The following is a 22,982-nucleotide window of genomic DNA, read 5'->3' as shown; positions in this document are numbered from 1 at the left end:
AATAATCACCCATGAATTTCTCAAAAATCATTTTTCAGACCCAACAATCAATGCCTGATCCTTGCACTTTGTAAAATTCAATAAATTTTAACCAATAAGAGATATAATCATTTAAGAAAAAAAATAATGTTTTGATTGAAAGGGAAAAGTGCTAAGATTGAATTAATCCCAGGGAAGAAGCCACTAAGGCAACAATAACATGCTGAAAACATTAGCTTCAATATCTAGTATGAGGTGAATTTATAGACAAATAATTCTATTTAATTTTCCCCAATTTCATTTGATATAATTATTTGTCTGGCAATGAATGCATTAAAGAAAACAAATTTTATACTTAAAAATTTCCTATCCTTTGTACTTTCGATTAGCCAAAATTACCCACCTTGTGACTATTTAAGAGTTTATAGGACAAAATATGCTCTTGGAGAATTCATTAAATCTTTACTTAATGAAGAGACAAATACATTTGATTATCCTGAACACAATAACCTTTGTATCCAGTAAAATATACAAAAGAGAAATATGGTTTAATGAATGAATTTGTCATTTTTAATGAACATATTTTCAATGGGAAAAAAATAAGATTTTTTTTTCAGTTTTGAACTGCCAGTCCCTGCTTAAAATAAGGAGACAGAAGAGGTGGTAAGAATCTGGAATTAATTAAGGCAGATACCAAAGAGAAGCAGTAGGGTAAAGGCAATATACAGAGATAGAGAAAAGATGACCACAATCTGAGCTCAGAGGCTGATGGGAGGTGGCAAGCTTTAAATACATGGTAGAAGTACAGCCTTCTGTACTTGTTCTGTTTGAAACCCAGAACACCAAATTCTGACCATAATGTAAACATAAAGCATTAGGCACAGTCAAGAAAACACTATGTGATATAGATTGGCCCTTTGGTTGTAGGTGGGGGATAACTACAATAGCATCAAGGACTCTACTTGAGAATAATTGTATGATGAGATGTAGTAAACATCTGTTGTTTTGCCAAATCATAACCCTTCAGTCTTCCTGTAAAACAACTCTAATTTCCAAAGACAGCTACTTTACACCTACTTGACTGCCATGCCAAAACACTTGGGGGGATTTAGCTTCAGCACATAGCCTTACTTGGCTACAGTAATTAGTAAAGGAAGGGACACGTGACCTACTATTCAGAGCCACTGAAATATAATAGGACTCTTGCTTACGGGGAAAGGTCCTAATCTCTTTTCCTTGGATTTTTTTTCCCCCATTAAATTTATTGGTACAATTTAGGTATAAAATACATTTACATTTATCATTGGAATCTTGTACTATTACATGATGTATCTTGGTTCTTATTTTTTTCCCCTTCCCCTGTCCTCCCTTGAATGCCTCCACACTTCCCTATTAGCAAAGATTTTGTTTCTATTTTTTTTCCTTTTCTCATATTTTTCCCTTCTTTCCTTTCTCCTACCTCTCCTCCTTCCCCTGCTCCTTTACACCTTTATTTCCTATTACACAATATCAGTTATACATTTTTAAAATTAAAATATCAAGACATAGGAGATATTACCACAGATTTTACAGAATTTAAAAGGATATAAAAAGCATATTTAAAAAATCTGTTTTGAAATAAATTTGACAATTTCTAAGAAGTACCTTGGAAGACAAATTAATGAAACTAACTCTGGAGGAAATATCAAATTTGAATAGCACCTATTAAAGAAAGTATATTCCTAGCTTGAAAACCTGCCTATATGACAACAACAGGCTCATATACATTTTAACTGATAAATTATATCAAACATTTAAAGCAGAAAAAAAAAGAACACTTCTCCCCTCATTTTAGGAAATCAACATTGTGCTAATCCTAAAACTAGATAAAGATAATAGAAGAAAAAAGTATGAACATAGATAGAAATTTCTTTAACAAAACAAACTATTAGAAGTCAGATATGGCAGTATGTAGAAAGTGGTTTTGTTATAGGGATGGTAGTGTTGGTTCAGCATTGGAAGATCCACCTCCAAAAGTCATCATTTTAACAGAGGAAAGGAAAAAGCCATATGATCCTGTCACTAGTTGGAGAAAAAGTATTGGACTAAATTCTACAGCTGTTCGTGGTAAAAGCTATCAAGAGACTAGAAGTAGAACAGAAACTTCTCAACAGATTAAAGACATATACTCCATACTTCCAGTGAGAATGCCTTATACGAATGGAGAAGATATAATGCTTTCTCCTTGAGGTAGGGAACAAGGGCAGATATGCTTACTCTTTATCTGTCTATTAAACTTTGAAACCTAGGGCCACCAAAATAGTCTGGCAATAAAATGACACAACTAGGATAGGATTGGCATAGCAGAAGCAAAATCTTTATATGTACATGAAATGATCATCTACAAAGAAAATACTAAGAAATCTCTAGGAGCCCCTAGAACTTGTACTTGAATTTAGCAGGATTAGAAAACACAAGATATATATAAAAATCCAAGTCTGTGTATACTTGCTATAAATGAAGAATTAGATATTGAAATCTAAAAGTTATGCAGGAGTACAAAGGACCCAGAAAAGTTAAAAAAAAAAAAAAAAATCCATGTTGGAAGGCATTTAGTATCTAATTTTAAGACTTCTTCTAAAGCTACAGTAATCAAGGCAGTGTTGGTGTAAGGAGAAACATATAGATCATTTGAATAAAACAGAGAATCTAGAAATAGAACCACACATATATGGTCCATTGAGTTTTGAAAGATTATTTAACATTAGCATTTTATACAATATAAACTCAATTCAAGAGCCGAGGAAGAGATAGTGTTTTCAGCAAACGGCACTAGAACACCTGGTATCTGTATATAAAAAATTAACCTCAACCTTTTTTTTCCATACATGAAAATAACTTGAAAGGATCTATGAACCTAAATAAGAAAGCTTAAAAGTATAAAACTTTAAGAAGAAATTATAAGGGAAAATGTTTATGAATTTAGGGTAGGCAAGAACTACCTAGGATACAAAAAAACATGATGTAAAAAGCAAAAAATTGATATATGAGATTCCATCAAAATTTAGAACTTTAAATGACATCATTAAAATGAAAAGTAGTCCTTAAACAGACCATATTTACAATGCATATAACCTATGATCAGAATATATAAAGAATTCTTAGAGCTCATTAATAGACAACCCAAGGAAAGGTGTACAACTCTAGAATCAGAAAAATACTAATCAGTACAATAACAAGATTGAATTATACACTCATTAGGGAGATGAAGTTAAAAGTTTTAAAAGCCTTGTCATGACTTTTTCTTTTTGTTGGATTCTCCCCCTTTGCGTTTAATTTGTCACACCCAATGGCTTCATTCTGCTGGGCTTCCTGGGGTTGTGATCCTCATTGTCTTTTCCTAGGATATTGTCTAAAAATTTTTGGAGTGCTGGTTTGGTATTCATGAAGTTTCTGAGGTGCTCTTTATCATGAAAGTATCTTATTTCTCCATCAGTTTTGAAAGACAGCTTTGCAGGGTACATCAATCTGGGTTGGAGGCTGTTTTCCTTTAGTGCTTGAAATATATCACTCCAAGCTCTTCTTGCTTTGAGGGTTTGCATTGAGAAGTCTGCTGTGATTCTGATGGGCTTTCCTTTGTATGTGATTTGTTTCTTTTCTCTAACTGCTTGTAGAATTTTGTTCTTCTGTTGGATTTTTGGAATCCTAACTATTATATGCCTATGTGTAGATTTTTTTTGATCAAGGCTAGCTGGAGTCCTATATGCCTCACTTATCTGTATGTCAAGTTCTTTTCCCCTCCTTGGGAAGTTTTCTGCCATCACTTCTGTGAACAGTTTTTTATGTCATCTGCACTCTCTCCTCTTTCTTCATTGACTCCAATCAGTCTTCTGTTATTCTTCTTTGCATTGTCTAGCAGCTGCTGGATTGATTTCTTGTGTTCCCTTACAATTTTAAAGCAATTTTCTTTTCCTGGTCACTAATTGCAATCTTATCTTCTATATCTGAAATTCTATCCTCGCATTGGTTCATTCTGCTATGCAGACTTTCAATGGAGTTTTTAATCTCCTAGAAATCTGTTTGCATCTGTTTTATGGATTCCATTTGTTTCCTATGTTGGGATTCCATCATGTTCCTCAGATCCTCTATTTTTTAATCTGTGTCCTCTCTAGATTTATTAATCATGTTTTGCACTATGAGCACAATCTTTGCTATTTTCTGAGTAATTTTTTCTGATTTCATTTTTCCCAGATCCTCTTTTGTTGCCAGTTCAGAGAGTCCAAGTAGTTGAGTATCAGATTGTTCCATCTTGTTTCCCTTTGAGGTTGTTGTAGGTGATCTGGAAGTCTGTTTTTAAGCCTTGTTTATGTGTCTTCTCATTTCCATGGGGCAGGGGTGAGGGTGTGCTTCTGGTGCCAGCGCAGCTCACCTTCTCTGCCCTAGGAGCGTGGGATGGTGGTGGGGGAGCTTCCTTCCGGGTGCTGGGACTGGCTCACCTTCTCTCTCCCTAGATTTAAATTTGATTGAATTAGGCTGTAAGTCCTACTACCAATTTGCCATCATGGAGTCTGAGAGTAAAGACAACATTCTCACAGTAGAGCTGAGCTATGAAACAGAAAAAATATCATGGAACAAATCCTTAGTTTGAGGTTACAGTGGAAACCAGACTTATCAAGTTTATGAACCAAGAAATATCCATTTAATTAAACCAATCTTATCACTACTAACTTATGCATAGACCTGCACATAAAATATAAAGAAACTTTCTATCACAGTAAAAGACTTAGAATCCAAAATATCTAGATTTGAATCCTAATTCTCCGAAGCCTTAAAGTATGATGTTGTTATTTATTCTCTTTGCAATATGCAAATAGTGAATGATTGATGACCAAATAATTAATGACAAATTTATGAAAAGCTTCTAACACAGTGTATGACACACAGTAGGCACTCCATAAATTGTGGTTATTTTTATTATTTCCTATATGGCAGAAATAATGAAATATCCCAAAGTTGTCATTGTTATTCATAAAAATTAAATTATTCTAATAAAAAATTAAAGAGATGAAGAGAACCTTTCTTGGTTTTATTAACCAAACCTAAATATTCTAATGCCTATTGTCTTAGTTACTTTCCTATCACTGTGACACAATACTAGACATCCACAACTTGGAGGAGGAGAGGTTTACTCTACTTTGCCTTATAGTTTCAGTGGGTTCATTTCATAGTCAGCTGGCTGCAAAACAGAATTGGCATGATGCAAGGCCCAGGTGGAGGCAAGCTGCAGCCAGGAAGCAGAGATGAGGGAGTATTTGAGAATAAGAATACATCCTTCCAGGTCATGTTCCCAGTGACCTGCCTCTGACCAGGCCCAACCTCCTAACAGCAAGTTAGCAATGAACTAATCAGTGGATTTTGGTCCCATGATCTAATCACCTTCCACACACATGAGAATTTGGGAGGACATTTTAGACCTAAATGAATCTAAACCATAACATCTACCCATTGCATACCTTTGGGAAAGTCATCCCACTTCTTATTTCATTTATCTTTAAAATGATTTGTTTAGGTGATGAAAGTTAATCAATATCTATTCTACTTCTAAACCTCTGATTCTATAATTTATGTAACCCAATATTTCTAAGAAATGTGTATCAATATTTTTAAATATATAAAATCAACATGACTCTTACATATAAAGGAAAACCCAAAGATCATTTTTTCTTCTAACTAGTAACTGTGAAGTAGTAATCTGGGAAAATAGCATTTTTTAAAAAATGCTGACTGAGATAATGAAGCATAACTTCTACTGCTTTCTTGTCCTCCTTCTTTTCTTTCTTTCAGTTTGAATAATTTATCCATTAGGAGGAGGCAAGAAGTATATATGTCTTTCAGGGCTGGGGCAGTGGCCTGAAAGTGTTGAAACCACAGCAAAATGAGTGCAATTTCAGTGCTCAGGTAAGTGGTACTGGAGTTTGTTAGCAGATCAGAGCAGAGTGAGAAGAATATCCCATAAGGAGCAAGGGAATGGGGATGGTGGCAATGGGAACACACTGGAAGAATGAACTCATTAAATAGGTCATTATGGGACTTACTTTTTTCCATACAAGAGAATTATAAATATGGAAAGGAAAAAAAAACAGAATAGATTGTTGCTGAACTATAATTGAAAGTATCAAATGAATTCATTTTATATACATATATTCACACATATATAGGGATTAAGCTATATATGATTTATAAATTTACTTATCTACATGTGTATAGATAAGCATACACTGTATTTCCTGAGTCTACCCACTGAGAAGAGGTCTGGAGCAGTGACACTTCAATAGCAATAAACACATTTAATATCTATATCTTGGCTTCTAAATATCTCTTTCCACTGAAAGGAGCCAGGACTCTTTGGTTGAGTGGATGCTTTTAGACCTGGAGTAAGAAAAAGTTTTAAATGAGCCTAAAAAATCTTTTATCAACAATAAGAAAGCACTTAAACAATATTGAAGACATTAAAAGAACAAAAAGGTAATATCTTAAAGGAACCCTGACCACATTTGGCACAATTTGACCCATGAATCCACAATTATATAAATAAACAAACAAATAGGCTCAGATAAGGTTATTTTTTGACATAGTGTCAACACAATATAGAATGAATGATAGAACTAGAAAATCACAATTTGGCTTAGTAATATTAATTTAGCTAAGACATATCAGGGGATTCTAAAATGAGATTAAAATTTGATGAGCAATGGGAATATAGATTGTCTCAAACTACCTCCCTATAAAATATGTATTAATCAGAAAAGGACACATGAGTATTTTACAGTGCAAAGGCATGGCAGATGTGACCTTAATCAAGTGATCAAAGTTAACATCACCAGTAATGAGACAAATTAAAAGTTTGCACTACCTAATAGGGTACAAGGAACAGAACACATCACTTCTCTGACATTCTTGCCCAAAATGTATAACTTATGTGTTAATCTTAAAACTTTACAAATACTAAATTCAACAGAGCTTAACTGAAAAAAAAAAAAAATGACTCGCAATCCCCAGAACTAGAATATGCACTGCTACTTGGCTAGGTAACAAGGACAGACAGGAAAAGAATAGTGCAGTACAGGAAAGTAAAGTACAAAGACAGCAATACCGGTTAAAGTTGGGCTTTCTCTCATTTGAACCTGGCTTGAAGAGTTAACTCTGCTGCTGACTGAAGTTCACCTACTGTGATTGACTGACACTTGGCTGCTTGTTTGAAAGATATTAAAAGTCTGTTTTTACACATCCAGTTAGGTTTCAGTTCACTGTGTAGGGAGAAACCTTTAGGCCAAATTTAAAATATGGACAGAGGTAGCTTTAGGCAAAATTTAATTAAATCTAGAAAATCTAATTATGAGAAAGCATTGGTAAATCTGAACTGGAAAACAATCTACAAGGTTAATATGGAAAAATATTAAGATCATGAAAGACAAAGGAAGACTGACAAACTATTTCTGATTGAAAGACATTGAAAAGGCTTCAACATACAATGGTGGTTGGAACCCTTGAGACAACTGGTGAAAGTTAAATGGGATGTGTGTTTGATAACATCAGTATTAATTCTGATGGTTGTATTGTGTTTTTGTAGAGGATAAGCTGGTAAGAGCTGATATTTTAAGAGTCTACTTATAACACATCTCTTTCAAAAGAATTTTTTCAGATTCATTATGCTGAAATGAAAGAGGAAAGACCTCTAAGATTTAAATTTCCAAAAGTATCCACTCTAATTTTGCTTTCAGTTCATGGGTGGATTATTCAGAGCCCTTAAGTGCCACCTCTAAATTATTTAAAGAAAACTAAGCAATCTAAATTCTTCTGCTGCCTGAATTATTTAGGTCATAAATGTTTCCTGTTGAATGCTTTTGTGGTCACATTTTGTGTCTTGGAATAAGTGAATAAAATTAGTTTTAATGCAATAATACAAAAACAATGTCTAGAAATAATATATGAAGTGACTATCATTTTTTTCTTCTGAAATTGATGAAACAAATATTGGAAATAATATGCATTTCAATTGTTTTAGTTAAGCTTTGCACCACTAGCAAATTTTTCCTCTCTGGTATGAAAATCAATTGCATATAAATGTTCTTCTGCCAAATTTTTAACTTACTTGCTAAATCTGCTGTTGTTAGAACAGGTTTCCAATATCTATTACAATATTTTATGTTGGCAATAATATACTTAGCAGTGTGGCCAATTGCCTTGCTGAAGAGAAGTTGGTAATCTGCAATTTTATGTGAAATCCGATGCATTCTCTCTGGAGTAAAGCTTTGATTATATTGCTAAAAGATAATATTGTGATTCATTTGCTAAAGACAGACTACTTTTAAGTCTTACTAGAACCTCATTTTTCTCATTAAATTTAATTGTCTCTCATTTACTGGTGCTTTTATCAAGTCCAGATTATATGATTTAAATTTCAGATTTTACTTCTTTTTCTCATTCCCTTGTTGGATAGAGATGTGGGAGATTGGAAGAGAAAGGTCAGTTAAAAGTTTCAAAATATAGGGCAGTAAGAAAAATAAGATAATAGAAATCACTAAATGAATTATAAAGAGAATAAACAATACCAAGCATAAAAGATACTCTACTGAAATAAAATGAGATATTTTCTTAATTAAACAATATTTTAAATGTAATAAGAATCCTGTGTCAGAAGTTTATGGCCACAAGTAACAAAAGCCAATTCAAGATACAATACTTTAAGTGGAAAAAAAATCAATTAGATGGACTGGGAAATGAATTGTTCTATATGGACACAGAGCTATTTCATATAATCCAAGAACAATAATTCCAGGTCTCCAAAAGTAGTTGGAAAGTTGTAGAGCTCTCATTAAGTTTAATTCTCCCTGGACTTTTTCTCTTCATTGTACCCTCTCTGTAGACTGTAGACTGCAGTTAACACAGCAAGCAGAACTTAGAGAATCCAGAGTTCCCGAGGTTGAATGTAGCATGTCCATAAGAAGACCAGACTCACCTAAAATTCTATGGAGACAGAATCTTATCACCCTTGCTTGAGTCAAATACCTTTTCATGGTCCAATCCACTGTGAACAAGAATTTCATAAGTATTATATGGCCTGAGAGACAGGAGTTGATGTAAGTTTCCATATCAAAGGAGAATCTGTTTATGACCTGAACAGATACTGAAATTATGCCTACTGGAGAACACTGTAGCTAATTTTAAAATAAATAGTCTTTTTAGGTCAATTAATTTAATAACTTGCATTCTTAATTTGCCACACACTTAGAAGTTTACCTTGCCAAATTCTATATTTTGTCTTCACAAATATAAAAATTAAACTTTTACTTTTAAAGTGTCATGATATACTTTGTAAATTTAGTATTTCATTTTCTCCCTCCACCATCTACTTTGTGAGTATTTTTCATATTTTTATATCTGAAACAATTTTCTGTTCTCTGGATTTATTTTCAAATACTTGGCTGTTGGGCTGGGGATTTAGGTCAGCAGCACCATGCCTGCCTTGCAAGGGCAAGGTCCTGAGTTTGATACCTGGTACCAAAAAAAAAACCAAACAAACAAACAAAAAACTTGGCTGTCTACTGTCAGTATAAAAACATTATTTAATCTGTTATAATATTTTTCTGTCTTCATATGCTATAAAATTTCTATCCTCCAGAGTCCATGCTCTTAATCACTCTAAAATGAAATCCAAGATATTTTAGTATTTAATTTTCATCTCAAACATTTGATCAATTCATTCAAGGTAAACAAACTTTTCAAAGGCATTCACACTCAGAATTTTCAAAATTTATTGTCTATATTTTTAATAAGTATAGAATATTATTATTTTAAATGTATCTTTTTCCTTTAAAATCTCCAAAATCCTTTGGAAATGAAATTTGGCAATGGTTATAAATTGGTTTTAAAGATCATAATGTAGGTATCATCAAGCAACCACCTTCAAAACAACACCCTTTCTCCTGTGGCCTACTTTGGGTGTGGCTCAAGGTGCGAACATATGTGTTCTCTAAAAGTTTCGGAGTCAGGAATTCTTTATTTTTAGAGCTCCTTTGAAAACCTCACTGCCCCCTGCTGATAGGATCTTTGTAGCATAAAATATAATTTATCTTTCTATGCTTTGCTTGTAAGTCTTTACTTTCATTAAATCCAGTTTGGGGTACTGGAATTTGCCTTAGTTATTGAATTTGTATTAAGTTCACATCAGAGCACTGGGAGAAATAGGCAAAGTACAAATAAATCAAATCAGCTGAATAAAGCATTAGATGGGCTGAGCAATGGGGCGGAAGTGTCTGCCTGTTTGCAGGCAACTCAATACAAGATAAATGGCTTTGGATAGCATGTGAATATCAAGCCAGGGGCCCCCAATGAGCTGGCCAAAGGCAATAAGTCTCTCATTCCTGCTTCAGTGACCTACATAGCTCAAATTTGCATGGTCTTTGAAATCTAGCTATTAAAACTTTTTTTTTTCACTTCAAGACCAAAGTCCTTAATATGAATTTCACACATTAAAATATAGACATATATATTGAGAGTTTGTTATGCTTTTGGCTAAAATATGTGTGAAAATGATGAAATAAAGTTTATAATTAATTAGAAATTGGTGAGGGTAAATTCATAAATATCAAAGGTTCCTCTACCAAAGTTTTTTTTTTTATTTTTGCAGAGTTTTAGACCCAGCAGTTAGTTGTATTGCATTGTTTTAGATCGTCTGAACTTTTAAGTGAAAATTTGTCTTTCAAACGGCAGTAATTTTCTAATTGTCTTATTATAAAACAACGTCTACATTCAAACAAAGCAGACTTCCAGGGTATAAAATCTCAAGCAATGATAAGTAGTAGCACATATTTCATAGTACCAACAACCTTCGTTCAGGCCATGAAAAATGTCAACACATTTCACCCAGATCAGCTGTGTTGGTAAGAGTTTGAAAAATGTTAATCTAGGCTGAAAAACAAAAACTGACTCCATTATTTCAGTTACAATTAATTTTAAATACATTGATAGACCTCGCTGAACTAGTATAAAACACCTTAGTACTCTTGTGCAACAACAAACACCAAAGATAATGCATGTATTTTATTATTGTATCTTACATTTATTTTATTTTATGATATGCTAACTTGAAATAGTGAAAGAAAAAATGGAGGAGCTGAGGTATTTGTCAATATGTCTAAGTATGAAGAAAGTGGTCCAATGCATCTTCAATTGCAAAACATCTTGTACTTTTGATGCTACTTAAAACATATACACAGAGATTTGGGGAGTAATTTATTTTTAATAATCTAAAACTCTTCAACTCTATTCTATGATTTTTCAATAATAGCCCAACGTAAGTATTCTAGTGAGTTTCACCCATGTGTTCTTTTAGCATCTCGGTGGTGTTCAGAATGCACATTCCTTTCTTTTCTTTTTTTTTAATATAAGGCACTGGGGACAAGTTGGGAAATAAGGAGGATTATCTTGAGGAACAATAAAAGCTCAGTTGTAGACTTATGTCTGTGTGAAAAATTCTAAGTAATAGCAGAAAAATTCTCATTTATAACCTAAATTTGAACTGTCCCATTTCTACTTAGAAAAGTAGTGATTTTTGGCAATCTATGAAGTGAAATTTAGGAATCACTCTAGTGCGCTTCCACCTAGACATTTTTGAATTCATGTTATTGCTGCACTCCAGTCTTTAAAATATGTATGTTGTTCTGAGGAAGGTAATGTATAGGAAATATCATTGGCAGGAATTTCAGTTTTTCTGAAATAAAAGGAACATGGAGTTTAGACAATTTCTTTATGAGGATTAGAGGGCTGCACATTTGATCCACCCTGGTCCTTATGTCAAATATTTCCTTAGGTATAGTTTGAGTGATTAAGATTCCTCTAGGAGCTGGTAATGTAGCTTAGTGGCAACACTCCTGCCTGGCAAATACAAGGTCCTCAGTTTGATCCCCATTACAGAAAACAAAGATTCCTCTAATACTTTGCACTTGGTCTTCAGAGGCATTATCACCACTCCAAAGCCAATCTACAAGGCATCTTTGAAAACAAATCAAACTCAATGTATATTTCACAGTGCTTTTTTGGTCACTATACAATTGAGGGGTAATTATACTTAGAATGAGAAGGTAAACACCTCTGTCTCAGTGAGTGTGGTTAACATTCCTTTTTCTGAGTCATTGAGCAGTGTTCAGAATAGAACTATGGAGAATGAAGGGAGGAGAGGAACCTGAAATTCCTCAACTTGACAATAACTATGGTTATTTGCATAGCTGGGGCACAAATCAAGTACCTACAGTCTCCATTTAGTCTTCCTCTTCTACATCATCCTAAGAGGACTTGAATAGACCCAAACAGTGGAAACTGATAGGTTAGAGATTTCAACCTACTATAATCAGAATCAGATCTTTTGGGTCTTCCGTCTTGGTCTGTTTCCATGTTCAACAAGATCTGGGTGTAAGAGATGGGAAGGTGTGTGGGCAATAAAATAGCCATTCAGAAAATCTTAGAAATACAGTATGATTTAAGCATAATAAAGGTTAAAAAAATATGGCTACTACCAACAAGAAGGTTATAGTCTAATCAGAAGATTCCATGAATTAACTAATCAATCAATATTCCTAACACTCTGGTATAAATATATATCAAGAAATTTAGCATATTAATGTTCTAAAATATTTTAGATGTTTTAGAATAGTATCTTGAAAATCAGTCATGAGAGTTCCAAAATAGTCAGATACAAAGTGATTTTAAAAATCAATTTCTGAAGCAGTTTTAGAAATCCTCTTTCATAAATGTCTTTATGAGATGTGGTCAAAAACATTCAATGAATGGTACTCCATGTGCTATCCAATGGAAAGGCAGGCTGGTAAAATCATTATGCTGTGTTCTCATGCACCTTATTCCCCAGATCTGGCACCGTGTAACTTCTGACTTTTCCTCAAAGTCAAAATGAGCATAAAAGGTAAATGTTTTGAATTGGTTTAGAACATCAAGGAAGGCAGAATAGCTTGACTAAAGACACTCACGAAAGAAGATTCCCAGCACTGGCTCAGAATGTGGCAAGAATGATGGGATAAGTGTGCTGGAACTAAGAAGAAGTATTTTGAAGGATATCGATGACAATATGTCTTTCATTGTAATAAATGTTTAAACATACATCGTATTTTTTCTGTCACAACTTGTATGAACTTAATACGTGGAAGTAGTTACACACTTTAAAAATCACTCTTACTACTCAGATATGCAAAGAAAATGTTCTGGCGTAGGTTATTACAATATTAATTTTCCAACCAATTTCTCAAATCTCTATCTTCTATTATTTGCAGGGTATAAGTATCTCTCACTTGAAGATTTCTTTAAGCATTTTCATGTTTCAAAATCCTGAGTACTGAGTTTTCTGAGCCATTGTGTGATCATTCCAATGGTGGCAGGATCATCACAGGCATAACAGCACCCTGTTGAAGACCCATCTTTCAGAGTTTCATGGGTAATGCCCTGTCATTTCCCACAGGGCTCTACATTACTGTCCATGCCATGAGAAAGGGCTCCAACCTATATTTCTTTTCAGTTCAAACTCCCATCCTTGACCATCATTCGCCAAAGGACAGCAGTGTACCGGACTAATGTTAATATTTTTTCTCATCAGCTCCACATTGTGCTGAAAATATCTCCTTCCAAAGCAAAGTAATAAATCTTTGATTTTACTAAGATCACTGATTTATAACTGAGAGAGAGAAAGAGAGAGAGAATAACTACCAATGATTGATGGGACTTCGCTATGATTTTACCCTAAATAGTAGAGGAAAGTGAGAGGGGGGAAAGTGCAGGTAGGAATTATTGTTTCACAGAAAGAGATACATCTAGAGAAAATGAGGGGAGTTGTAACAAGTGGATGACTACTTTCTGCATTTCTGCAACTGCTCAGAACATTTGGTTTATATTTATAAATTTCCTCCAATTATTCCATGTTAAGTTTTCCCTCAGTCAGCTACTCAGTGAACAGAGTCTTCTCCTAATGCTGTGATCCCAAACTTTCTGTCCAGAACCTCTTGTCCTTTGGTTGCCCTATTCTTGTCACACTACTATGATCTTCCTTTACCATTGGATGTGATGGATGAGCTGCGTGGGTTCTACACATCCTCCTTCCTGCAGCATTATTTTCAGTTGAGAAATAGAATCAATCATCAGCCAAACAGTAATCTTTTTTCTGTTGGTCTAACAGCAGCAAAAGATAAAAATGGTCTGTGGAACTCTCAATTCTCAACTCAGCAGAAACATTGTTTTGGCTCCCAATGGAAGCTCTTCTCTTCCAAATAACAATACATCCATATCAATAGCCCAACATGACGAGAAATAAAAATATTTTCACTTAAAACATTAAATGCTAATGAGAGAATTCATTCCTCCTTCTGCATTTTCATTCTCAAAATCTTGGGAACAAGGAAGTTTTTCTTGTGAGAATTAAAGACAATTTAATAGAGAAACAGGCAACAGTTACTTCATGAAAGAAGGCATATGAACAGCCAAATACTCAAAAAATATAGAACATTAGTCATCAGGGAAATGCAAGTTGAAATTGCAGCACAATAGTAATACATAATACAGTATTTAGAAGAACTATAATTAAAACATCTGAAAATGCCAAGTGTCAGCGTGGGGGGAACAAGTGGAATTCTGATACACCAATGTAAATGTTAAATAGTACTACCACTTAAGAAAGCCATTTGACACTTTCTAATGAAGGTAAATGCATACTAGTTCAATGCTTAACAATTATATCCTTAGTTATTTATTCAGGAGTTATGGAAATATATGTCCACATTTACAAGAGTTTCATGGAAGGTACATTGATAATAGTCAAAAAGTGGAAGTATCTCAAGGGTTCATTGACAGAAGAATGGTTGAGAAATTTGTATGTTAATACAGCAGCACACTAGTAATACAAAGAAACAAGGTCTTGATTCTCACAGTAACATGGATGAGTTTCGAAAACATTGCATAGAATAAACTAGCCAGACAGGAAGGGTATGTACTATATGATCTACAGAGTGATTCCCATACAATTATAAGTTAATGCATAAGTTTCTGTTAATTATGAAATTATTCTACGACTGCCTTGTGCATGATTTTTTTAAACTACTCTTCTATATATACTAATTAAAACTCAACTAATTAAGTTATAGCAGAAATGATCATCTCCCATTCACATGATGTAAAACTGGAACAGATATGAATTGTCTAAACCAAGTTCTCTTGGAAAGTTAACATAAATTGATGTTTAAGTAAGCCTGTTATAAGCTTATTCTGAACCTATTATTCTCACCAACTCCTGCAAATCCACCAGATGTCTATAGGGATTTTTTGTTTGTTTGTTTCCATTACTCTTTCATGATGCTCTACTTTAGAGGTTTGTAACAATAAGCAGAAAACATAACAATTTAATTCCATGCTAATGCCTACAAAAAGAGCATAAAATATAGAAAAAGAAATAAATTCCTTGTGAACACAACTGAGAGTCAGGGAGATTTTCCCTTCAGAGCCCATAGAAGAAGATATGATTTGAAAATTAGACTCCCTCATAGTATTCTAATTCTTCCTCTGATTATACCTCAGACAAGGAGGACATGGAGATTCTAGGTGAATTTACAGAAAGAGAGCCAGGGCTTAAACAGTCCAAAAGTTTACTGATAGGCCCTATTATTTCATAGAATCTAACATCCCTGTGGGAAGACTGATGAGAAATTCTCCCTTCTTCACAAGACTGAAAAAAATCAAACCTAAATTAGTCCTGTCTTATACTATGATCTTAGTTCTGATCATATTTCCCTTTTTCCTTTTTTCCCCCATCCCCATGTGGCAATCACTCTGTAGATCATATAGTACATAACCTTCCTGTCTGTCTAGTTCTGCCTAATTTCTTCTTCTTCTCCTTCTTCTCCCTCTTCTTCTTCTTCTCCTTCTTCTTCTTTTCTTCTTCTTCCTCTTCTTCTTCCTCCTCCTCCTTCTTCTTCTTCTTCTTCTTCTTCTTCTTCTTCTTCTTCTTCTTCTTCTTCTTCTTCTTCTTCTTCTTCTTCTGCTGCTGCTGCTGCTGCTGCTGCTGCTGCTGCTGCTGCTGCTGCTTCTTCTTCTTCTTCTTCTTCTTCTTCTTCTTCTTCTTCTTCTTCTTCTTCTTCTTTTCTTCTTCTTCTTCTCTCCTTTTAATTCTCCTTCTTCTTCTTTCTTTTTCAGTTCTGGAGATCCAAGTCAGGACCTTGTGCTTGCCAGGCAGTCCCCTGGCTAGAATATTCTGTGCAATTTTTTTGTTTTTAATTAATTTCATTAGTACATTTTAGGTACACAATATAATGACATTCATCATTGGAAATTTTCACCTTTACATAATCTCTCTTGGTGCTTACTTTTCCCCCTTTCCCTGCCCTCCCTTCAAGCCCTCCATCCCTCCCTATTTACAAAGACTTTGTTTCCATTTTTTCATTTTCTCATATTAATTCCATTTCCTTCTTTCCTTTCCACTACCCCTCCCACTTCCCCTTGCCCTTTGCCCCTTTTCTTCCTGTCTCGCACTATCTATTATACCTTTTAGTCCTTATTTACACTTTCAATTTCTCACACTAGAGAAATTATTTGCTATTTACACACGTGTGCTATTTATTTCACTTAAGAATATTGCCTCAACGTGCATCCATTTAGCTAAAAATGTCTCTAATATCTCATTTTTTATGGCTGAGTAGTACTCCATTTTGTTAAAACACACACACACATACACATTTTCCTTATCCAGTCTCTAGTTGATCGGCACTTGGGCTGCTGCCAAGTTTTAGTTATTACAAATTGTGGTGCTATGAACATGGGTGCACATATATCACCATGGTATGGTTCTTTTAATTCTTTGGGGAAGATACCCAGCAGGGGAATAGCTGGGTCAAATGGGACTTCCAGTCCTACTTCTTTGAGGTATCTCCATACTGATTTCCACACCAGCAGTGGAGCAGTGTTCCTCTTTCCCCACAGCCATGCCAGCATTTGTTATTGGTTGATTTCATGGGAGCAGCCATTCTTTCTGGAGTGAGGTGGAATCTCAAAGTTGTTTTCATTTGCAACTCATGAATGACAAATGATGTTGAACATTTTTTCATATGTTTATTTGCTATTTCTAATTCTTTGTCTGAGAAATGTCTTTTCATTTCAGATACCCATTTTTGGATTGGGTCTTTAAATCTAGGAGGTCTGATTTTTTTAAGTTCTTTATAGATTCCAGATAATAAACCTTTGTCTGAAGAACAGCAAGTAACAATTTTTTCCCATATTGTGGGTTGTCTCTTCACACTGTTGGTGGTTTCTCTTGCTGTGCAGAAGCTTTTTAATAAGAAGAGATCCCACTTGATCATGCTAGTTCACAGGCAACTGAGGTTTTGTTCATAAAATGCTTTCCTACACCAACGTCTTCAAGAGTTCTACCTAACCTCTGTTCCAGCTGGTTCAGCATTTCTGTTTTAATATTTAGATCTTTAATCCATTTCAATTTTAGTTTAGTGCATGGTGAGGGATATAGGTCTAGTTTTCATCTTTAGCAAGTTGAAAGCCAATTTTCCAAACACCATTCATTAAAGAGACTATATTTTCTCCAGTGAGAGTGTTTGGCTCCTCTGTCAAAGAGGAGGTGGCTGAGTGTGTACGGTGTTGCTTCTGTATCTACTAATATGTTCTACTGGTCCTCAGGTCTGTTTCTTTGCCAGTACCATGCTGTTTGTATCACAGTAGCTTTGTAGTATAGTGTCAAGTTGGGGGTTGTGATACCATCTGCCATGCCTCTGTTACCTAGAACTGCTTTTGCTATTCTGGGTCTCTTCTTGTACCAAATGAATTTTTGGATTGATTTGTCAGGGTCCATGAAGTATGCTGCTGGGATTTCAATTGGGATTACATTGAATCTATACAGCAGTTTTGGAAGTATGGCCATTTTCACTATGTTGATCCTTCCTACCCAAGAGAAGGGGATGTCTTTCTGTTTTCTGATATCATATTCAATCTCTCTTTTCAGAGTGCTATAGTTTTCAGAGAAGAGGTCTTTGATTTCTTTTGTTAGGTTGATTCCTAGGTATTTCAGTTTTTTGGAGACTACTGTGAAAGGAATTGTTTGCCCTATTTCTCTCTCAGTGAATCTGTTGTTTGTGAAGAGGAAAGCTATTGATATTTCTGTGTTGACCTTGTAACCAGCTACTTTACTGAACTTGGTTAAGTCTAGAAGACTTTTGGTGGCATTCTTGGGGTCTTCTATATAGAGTATCATGTCATCTGCAAATAATGACAATTTGACTTCTTCATCTCCTGTCTTTATTCCTTTTATTTCTTTCTCTTGTCTAATTGCTGTGGCTAATGTTTCCAAAACTGTATTGAACAGGAGTAGAGATAGTGTACATCCTTGTCTTGTTCCTGATTTTATTGTGAAGGATTTCGGTTTTTGACCATTTAGTATGATATTGACTGTAAGATTTCCATCCATGGCTTTCAGCAGATTTAGGTAAAGATCATCTATTCCAATTTTTTGTAGGATTTTTATCCTAAATGCATGTTGGATTTTGTCAAATGATTTTTCTGCATCTATTGAGATGATCATAAGGTTTTTGTCCTTAGCTCTATTGACATAGTGTATAACATTGATTGATTTGCATATGTTGAACCATCGCCGCAGCCCTGGGATGAATCCCATTTGATCAGGGTGTATGATCTTCTTGATGATCTTCTGCATTCTATTAGCCAGTATCTTATTAAGGATTTTTGTATCTATGTTCATGAGTGAGATTGACCTACAGTTCTCTTTTTTGGTTGGGTCTTTCTCTGCTTTGGAGATCAAGGTGATGCTTGCTTCCAGTAATGAATTCAGGAGTATTGCTTCCCTTTCAATTTCACTGAAGAGTTTAAACAGTAGTGGCAGTAGTTCCTCTCTAAACGTCTTGTAGAACTCAGCAGTGAAGCCATCAGGGCCCGGGCTTTTCTTACTTGATAAGTTTTTAATTACATTTTCAATTTCATTGGTTGATATTGGGTTGCTCAGAATTTTTAGGTCTTCTTCATTCAACTTTGTTAATTCAAACATATCTAGGAGTCTATCCATTTCTTCTGTGTTTTCTGTCTTATTGGCGTATAGGTTCTCAAAGTAGGTTCTAATGATCCTCTGGATTTCTGCTGGGTCCATAGTAATTTCAACCTTTTCTTTCCCATTTGCATGGATTTGGGCCTTTTCTTTCCTTCTGTGATAAGGTTGGCTAAGGGTTTGTCAATTTTGTTTATTCTTTCAAAGAACCAACTCTTGGCTTCATTTATTTTTTGTGTCATTCTCTTAGTCTCCATGGAATTGATTTCTGACCTGATCTTTATAATTTCCTCCATTGTATGAGCTTTGGATTTGTCCTGCTCTTCTTTTTCTAGAAATTTGAGGTTCAACATCAGGTTGTTTAATTGGGCTCGCTCTGTTTTCCTAATGTGCGTATTCACTGCTATGAATTTCCCTTGTAAGACTGCTTTCATTGTGCTCCATAGATTCTGATATGTTGTATTGGCATTGTCATTTAATTGTAGGAACTGTGTGATTTCTTCTTTAATTTCCTCTGTGACCCATTGGTTATTCAGAAGTATGTTGTTCAATTTCCATGTGTTTATGAAATTCTTGCAGTTTCTTTTTCTATTGATCTCCAATTTCATAGCACTATGGTCAATAATATACAGGGGATAACTTCAGTTCCTTTGAACTTACTTAAATATGTTCTATGAGTGAGTATGTGGTCCATTTTGGAGAACAACCATGTGCAGCTAAAAAGAATGTGTATTTTGATTTTGTGGGGTAGAACACTCTGGAAACTTCTGTTAAGTTCATTTGTTCAAGAGTTCAATTGAGTTCTAGTATTTCCTTGCTTATTTTTTGTCTAGTTGATCTATCTGTTTGTGACAGTGGGGTATTGAGGTCCCCCACAACTATTGTATTAATGCTTATTTGATTTTTCATGTCTGTTTGTATTTGTTTTATATAGTTGGGTGAACTAGTGTTTGGTGCATATATATTAATGATTGTCATCTCTTCTTCTTGGATTGTTCCCTTTACAAGGATATAGTGTCTTTCTCTGTCTCTCACAATCAGTGTTCGTTTGAAATCCACTTGATCTGCAAAGAGGATAGCTACTCCTGCTTTCCTTGGGTTCCTGTCACATGGAGTATTGTTTCCCACCCTTTAACTTTCAGTCTATGAGTTTTCTTTTGAATTAAATGTGTTTCTTGTATGCAGCATATTGTTGGATCTTGCTTCTTGACCCATTCTGCCAGTCTATTTCTTTTGATTGGTGAATTGAGACCATTAACATTGATGGTTAAAACTGATACGTGTTGACTTATCCTTGTCATTGACATTTTCTTTTTGTTGGATTCTCCCCCTTTGCATTTAATTTCTTTTCATGCCTGATGGATTCATTCTGCAGGGCTTCCTGGGGTTGTGAACCTCATTGTTTTTTCCTATGATATTGTTTAAAAATTTTTTGAGTGCTGGTTCGGTATTCATGAAGTCCCTAAGGTGCTCTTTGTCCCAAAAGTATCTTAATTCTCCATCAATTTTAAAAGGTAGTTTTGCAGGGTACATCAATCTGGGTTGGAGGCTGTTTTCCTTTAGGGCTTGAAATACATCACTCCAACCTCTTCTAGCCTTTAGGGTTTGCATTGAGAAGTCTGCTATGATTCTGATGGGCTTTCCTTTGTATGTGATTTGTTTCTTTTCTCTAACTGCTTGTAGAATTTTGTTCTTCTGTTGGATTTCTGGAATCTTAATTATTATATGCCTACGTGTTGATTGTTTTTTTTTTTTGATCAAGGCTAGTTGGAGTTCTGCATGCCTCACTTATCTGTCAAGTCCTTTTCCCCTGCTTGGGAAGTTTTCTGTCATCTCTTGTTTGCACAGTTTTTTATGTCATCTGCACTCTGCCCTGTTTCTTCATTGCCTCTGATCAGTCTTATGTTATTCTTCTTTGCATCATCTAGCAGCTGCTCAATTGATTTCTAGTGGTCCCTTACTATTTTAAAGAAATTTTTCTTTTCCTGGTCACTAATTGCCATCTTATCTTCTATAGCTGAAATTCTGTCCTCACAATGGTTCATTCTGCTGTGTAAACTTTCAGTGGAGTTTTTATTCTCCTGGAAATCTTTTTGCGTCTGTTTTATGGATTCCACTTGTTTCCTATGTTGGGATTCCATCATGATCCTCAGCTCCTCTATTTTTTATCTGTGTCCTCTCTAAATTGTTAATCATGTCTTGCACTATGGGCACAATCTCTGCTGTTATCTGAGAAATTATTTCTGATTTCATTTTTTCCAGATCCACTTTTGTTACTAGTTCTTTTTGTTGCTAGTTTTGTTGAGTCCAGGTTGTTGAGTATCAGGTTGTTCTATCTCTTTTCCCTTTGTGGTTGCTTTAGGTGATCTGGGAGTCTGGTTTTGAGACTTGTTTATGTGTCTTCTCATTTCAACGTGGGTTGGGGTGATGTATGTTGCTGGCACCAGTGTAGCTCACCTCCTTGGCATTGGAGGCAGCTCTGTTCCTAGGTGCTGATGGTGGTGGTGGTGGTACTGGGGCCTGGAAGGCTCCCTCTTGGGACTGGGGTTGGCTCTGCTCCTAGGTGCTGGGGCTGTGGTATGGTGGCCTGGAAGGCTCTGCCTCAGTGTTTTCTATGCAATGTTTTTGAGATTCATCCATGTTACTGTGAGTATCAATAACTTGTTTCTTTGTATTACTAGTGTGCTGCTGTATTAACATACCACAAATTACTCATTTATTCTCCTGTCAATGAACACTTGAGTACTTCCACTTTTTGGCTATTATCAATGTATCTTCCATGAAACTCTTGTAAATATGGACATATATTTCCATAAGTCCTGAATAAATAACTAATGGTATAATTGTTAAGCACTGAATTGGTGTACATTTACCTTTATTAGAAAGTGACAAATGGTTTTCCTAAGTGGTAATACCATTTAACATTTACATTGGTGTATCAGAATTCAAGTTGTTCCCACCACATTGACACTTGGCATTTTCAGATGTTTTAATTATAATTCTAACTATTATAATATGAACTATATTGTACTGCAATTTTAACTTGCACTTCCCTGATGACTAATGATATTTTATAGTTTTTGAGTGTTTGGTTGTTCATATGCCTTCTTTTATGAAGTAACTGTTCCCTGTTTCTCTATTGGATTGTTTTTAAATTATTAATTTTTCATGGTTCTTCATGTACATTAGATTTTAATTTTTGGTCAATATTTTATTGTTTTAATGTTTTATTGTTTAATGTTTTCTCTCAGCTCTGGCTTCTATTTTTATTTTTTGCATGCCTTTTGATGAGGCTATTTTAATTCTAATTAAATCCAAATAACCATTACAATGATTATTGAACTAATGACTATATTTTAGGAATCCCATGTTTTTGATCCCTCATTTTTGAAAATTTCCTATAATTCCATGTTGGTCCTCCTGGGACATATTCCCACAGCACACTATACTGTTTTGTAGTATTTATAAGATTCATCTTTATTTATTTCTTACATATTTTCTCCTCCTAGAAAATGTAGGTTTCATGCAAATAGAATCTTGCTTTCCATAATTTCTGACTTATCAGAAAATATTTCATAAACACATGTTGCCTTTTAGAAAACCAAAGAGCAAAATAATTTGATCACTTCATCACAGATATTATAAAGTTATTTCTTAAAATCATAAATAAAATAATCCACAGACATGCACACAGGTAGTCATTCACCAATAATTCCAGCAAAATTTATTTTTGTTCACTTTACTTATGTTGTTCAGTATATGTTTATGTTATAGAGTTTTTGCAGCCAGGTCAAGAGTTCTGTAATCATCTTTCAGTGACAGTGACACAAAGCATTTATTTAGAAAAATCTTCCAGCCAGGAGCAGTGGTGCATGCCTATAATCCATACACTCTGAGAAGCTAAGACAGGAGA

The sequence above is a fragment of the Heterocephalus glaber genome, unplaced genomic scaffold, assembly GCF_053883595.1.
Source record: "Heterocephalus glaber isolate CG9 unplaced genomic scaffold, H.glaber_assembly_v1.0 deba00001509, whole genome shotgun sequence".
NCBI lineage: Eukaryota > Metazoa > Chordata > Mammalia > Rodentia > Bathyergidae > Heterocephalus > Heterocephalus glaber.
This window is presented reverse-complemented; position numbering follows the sequence as displayed.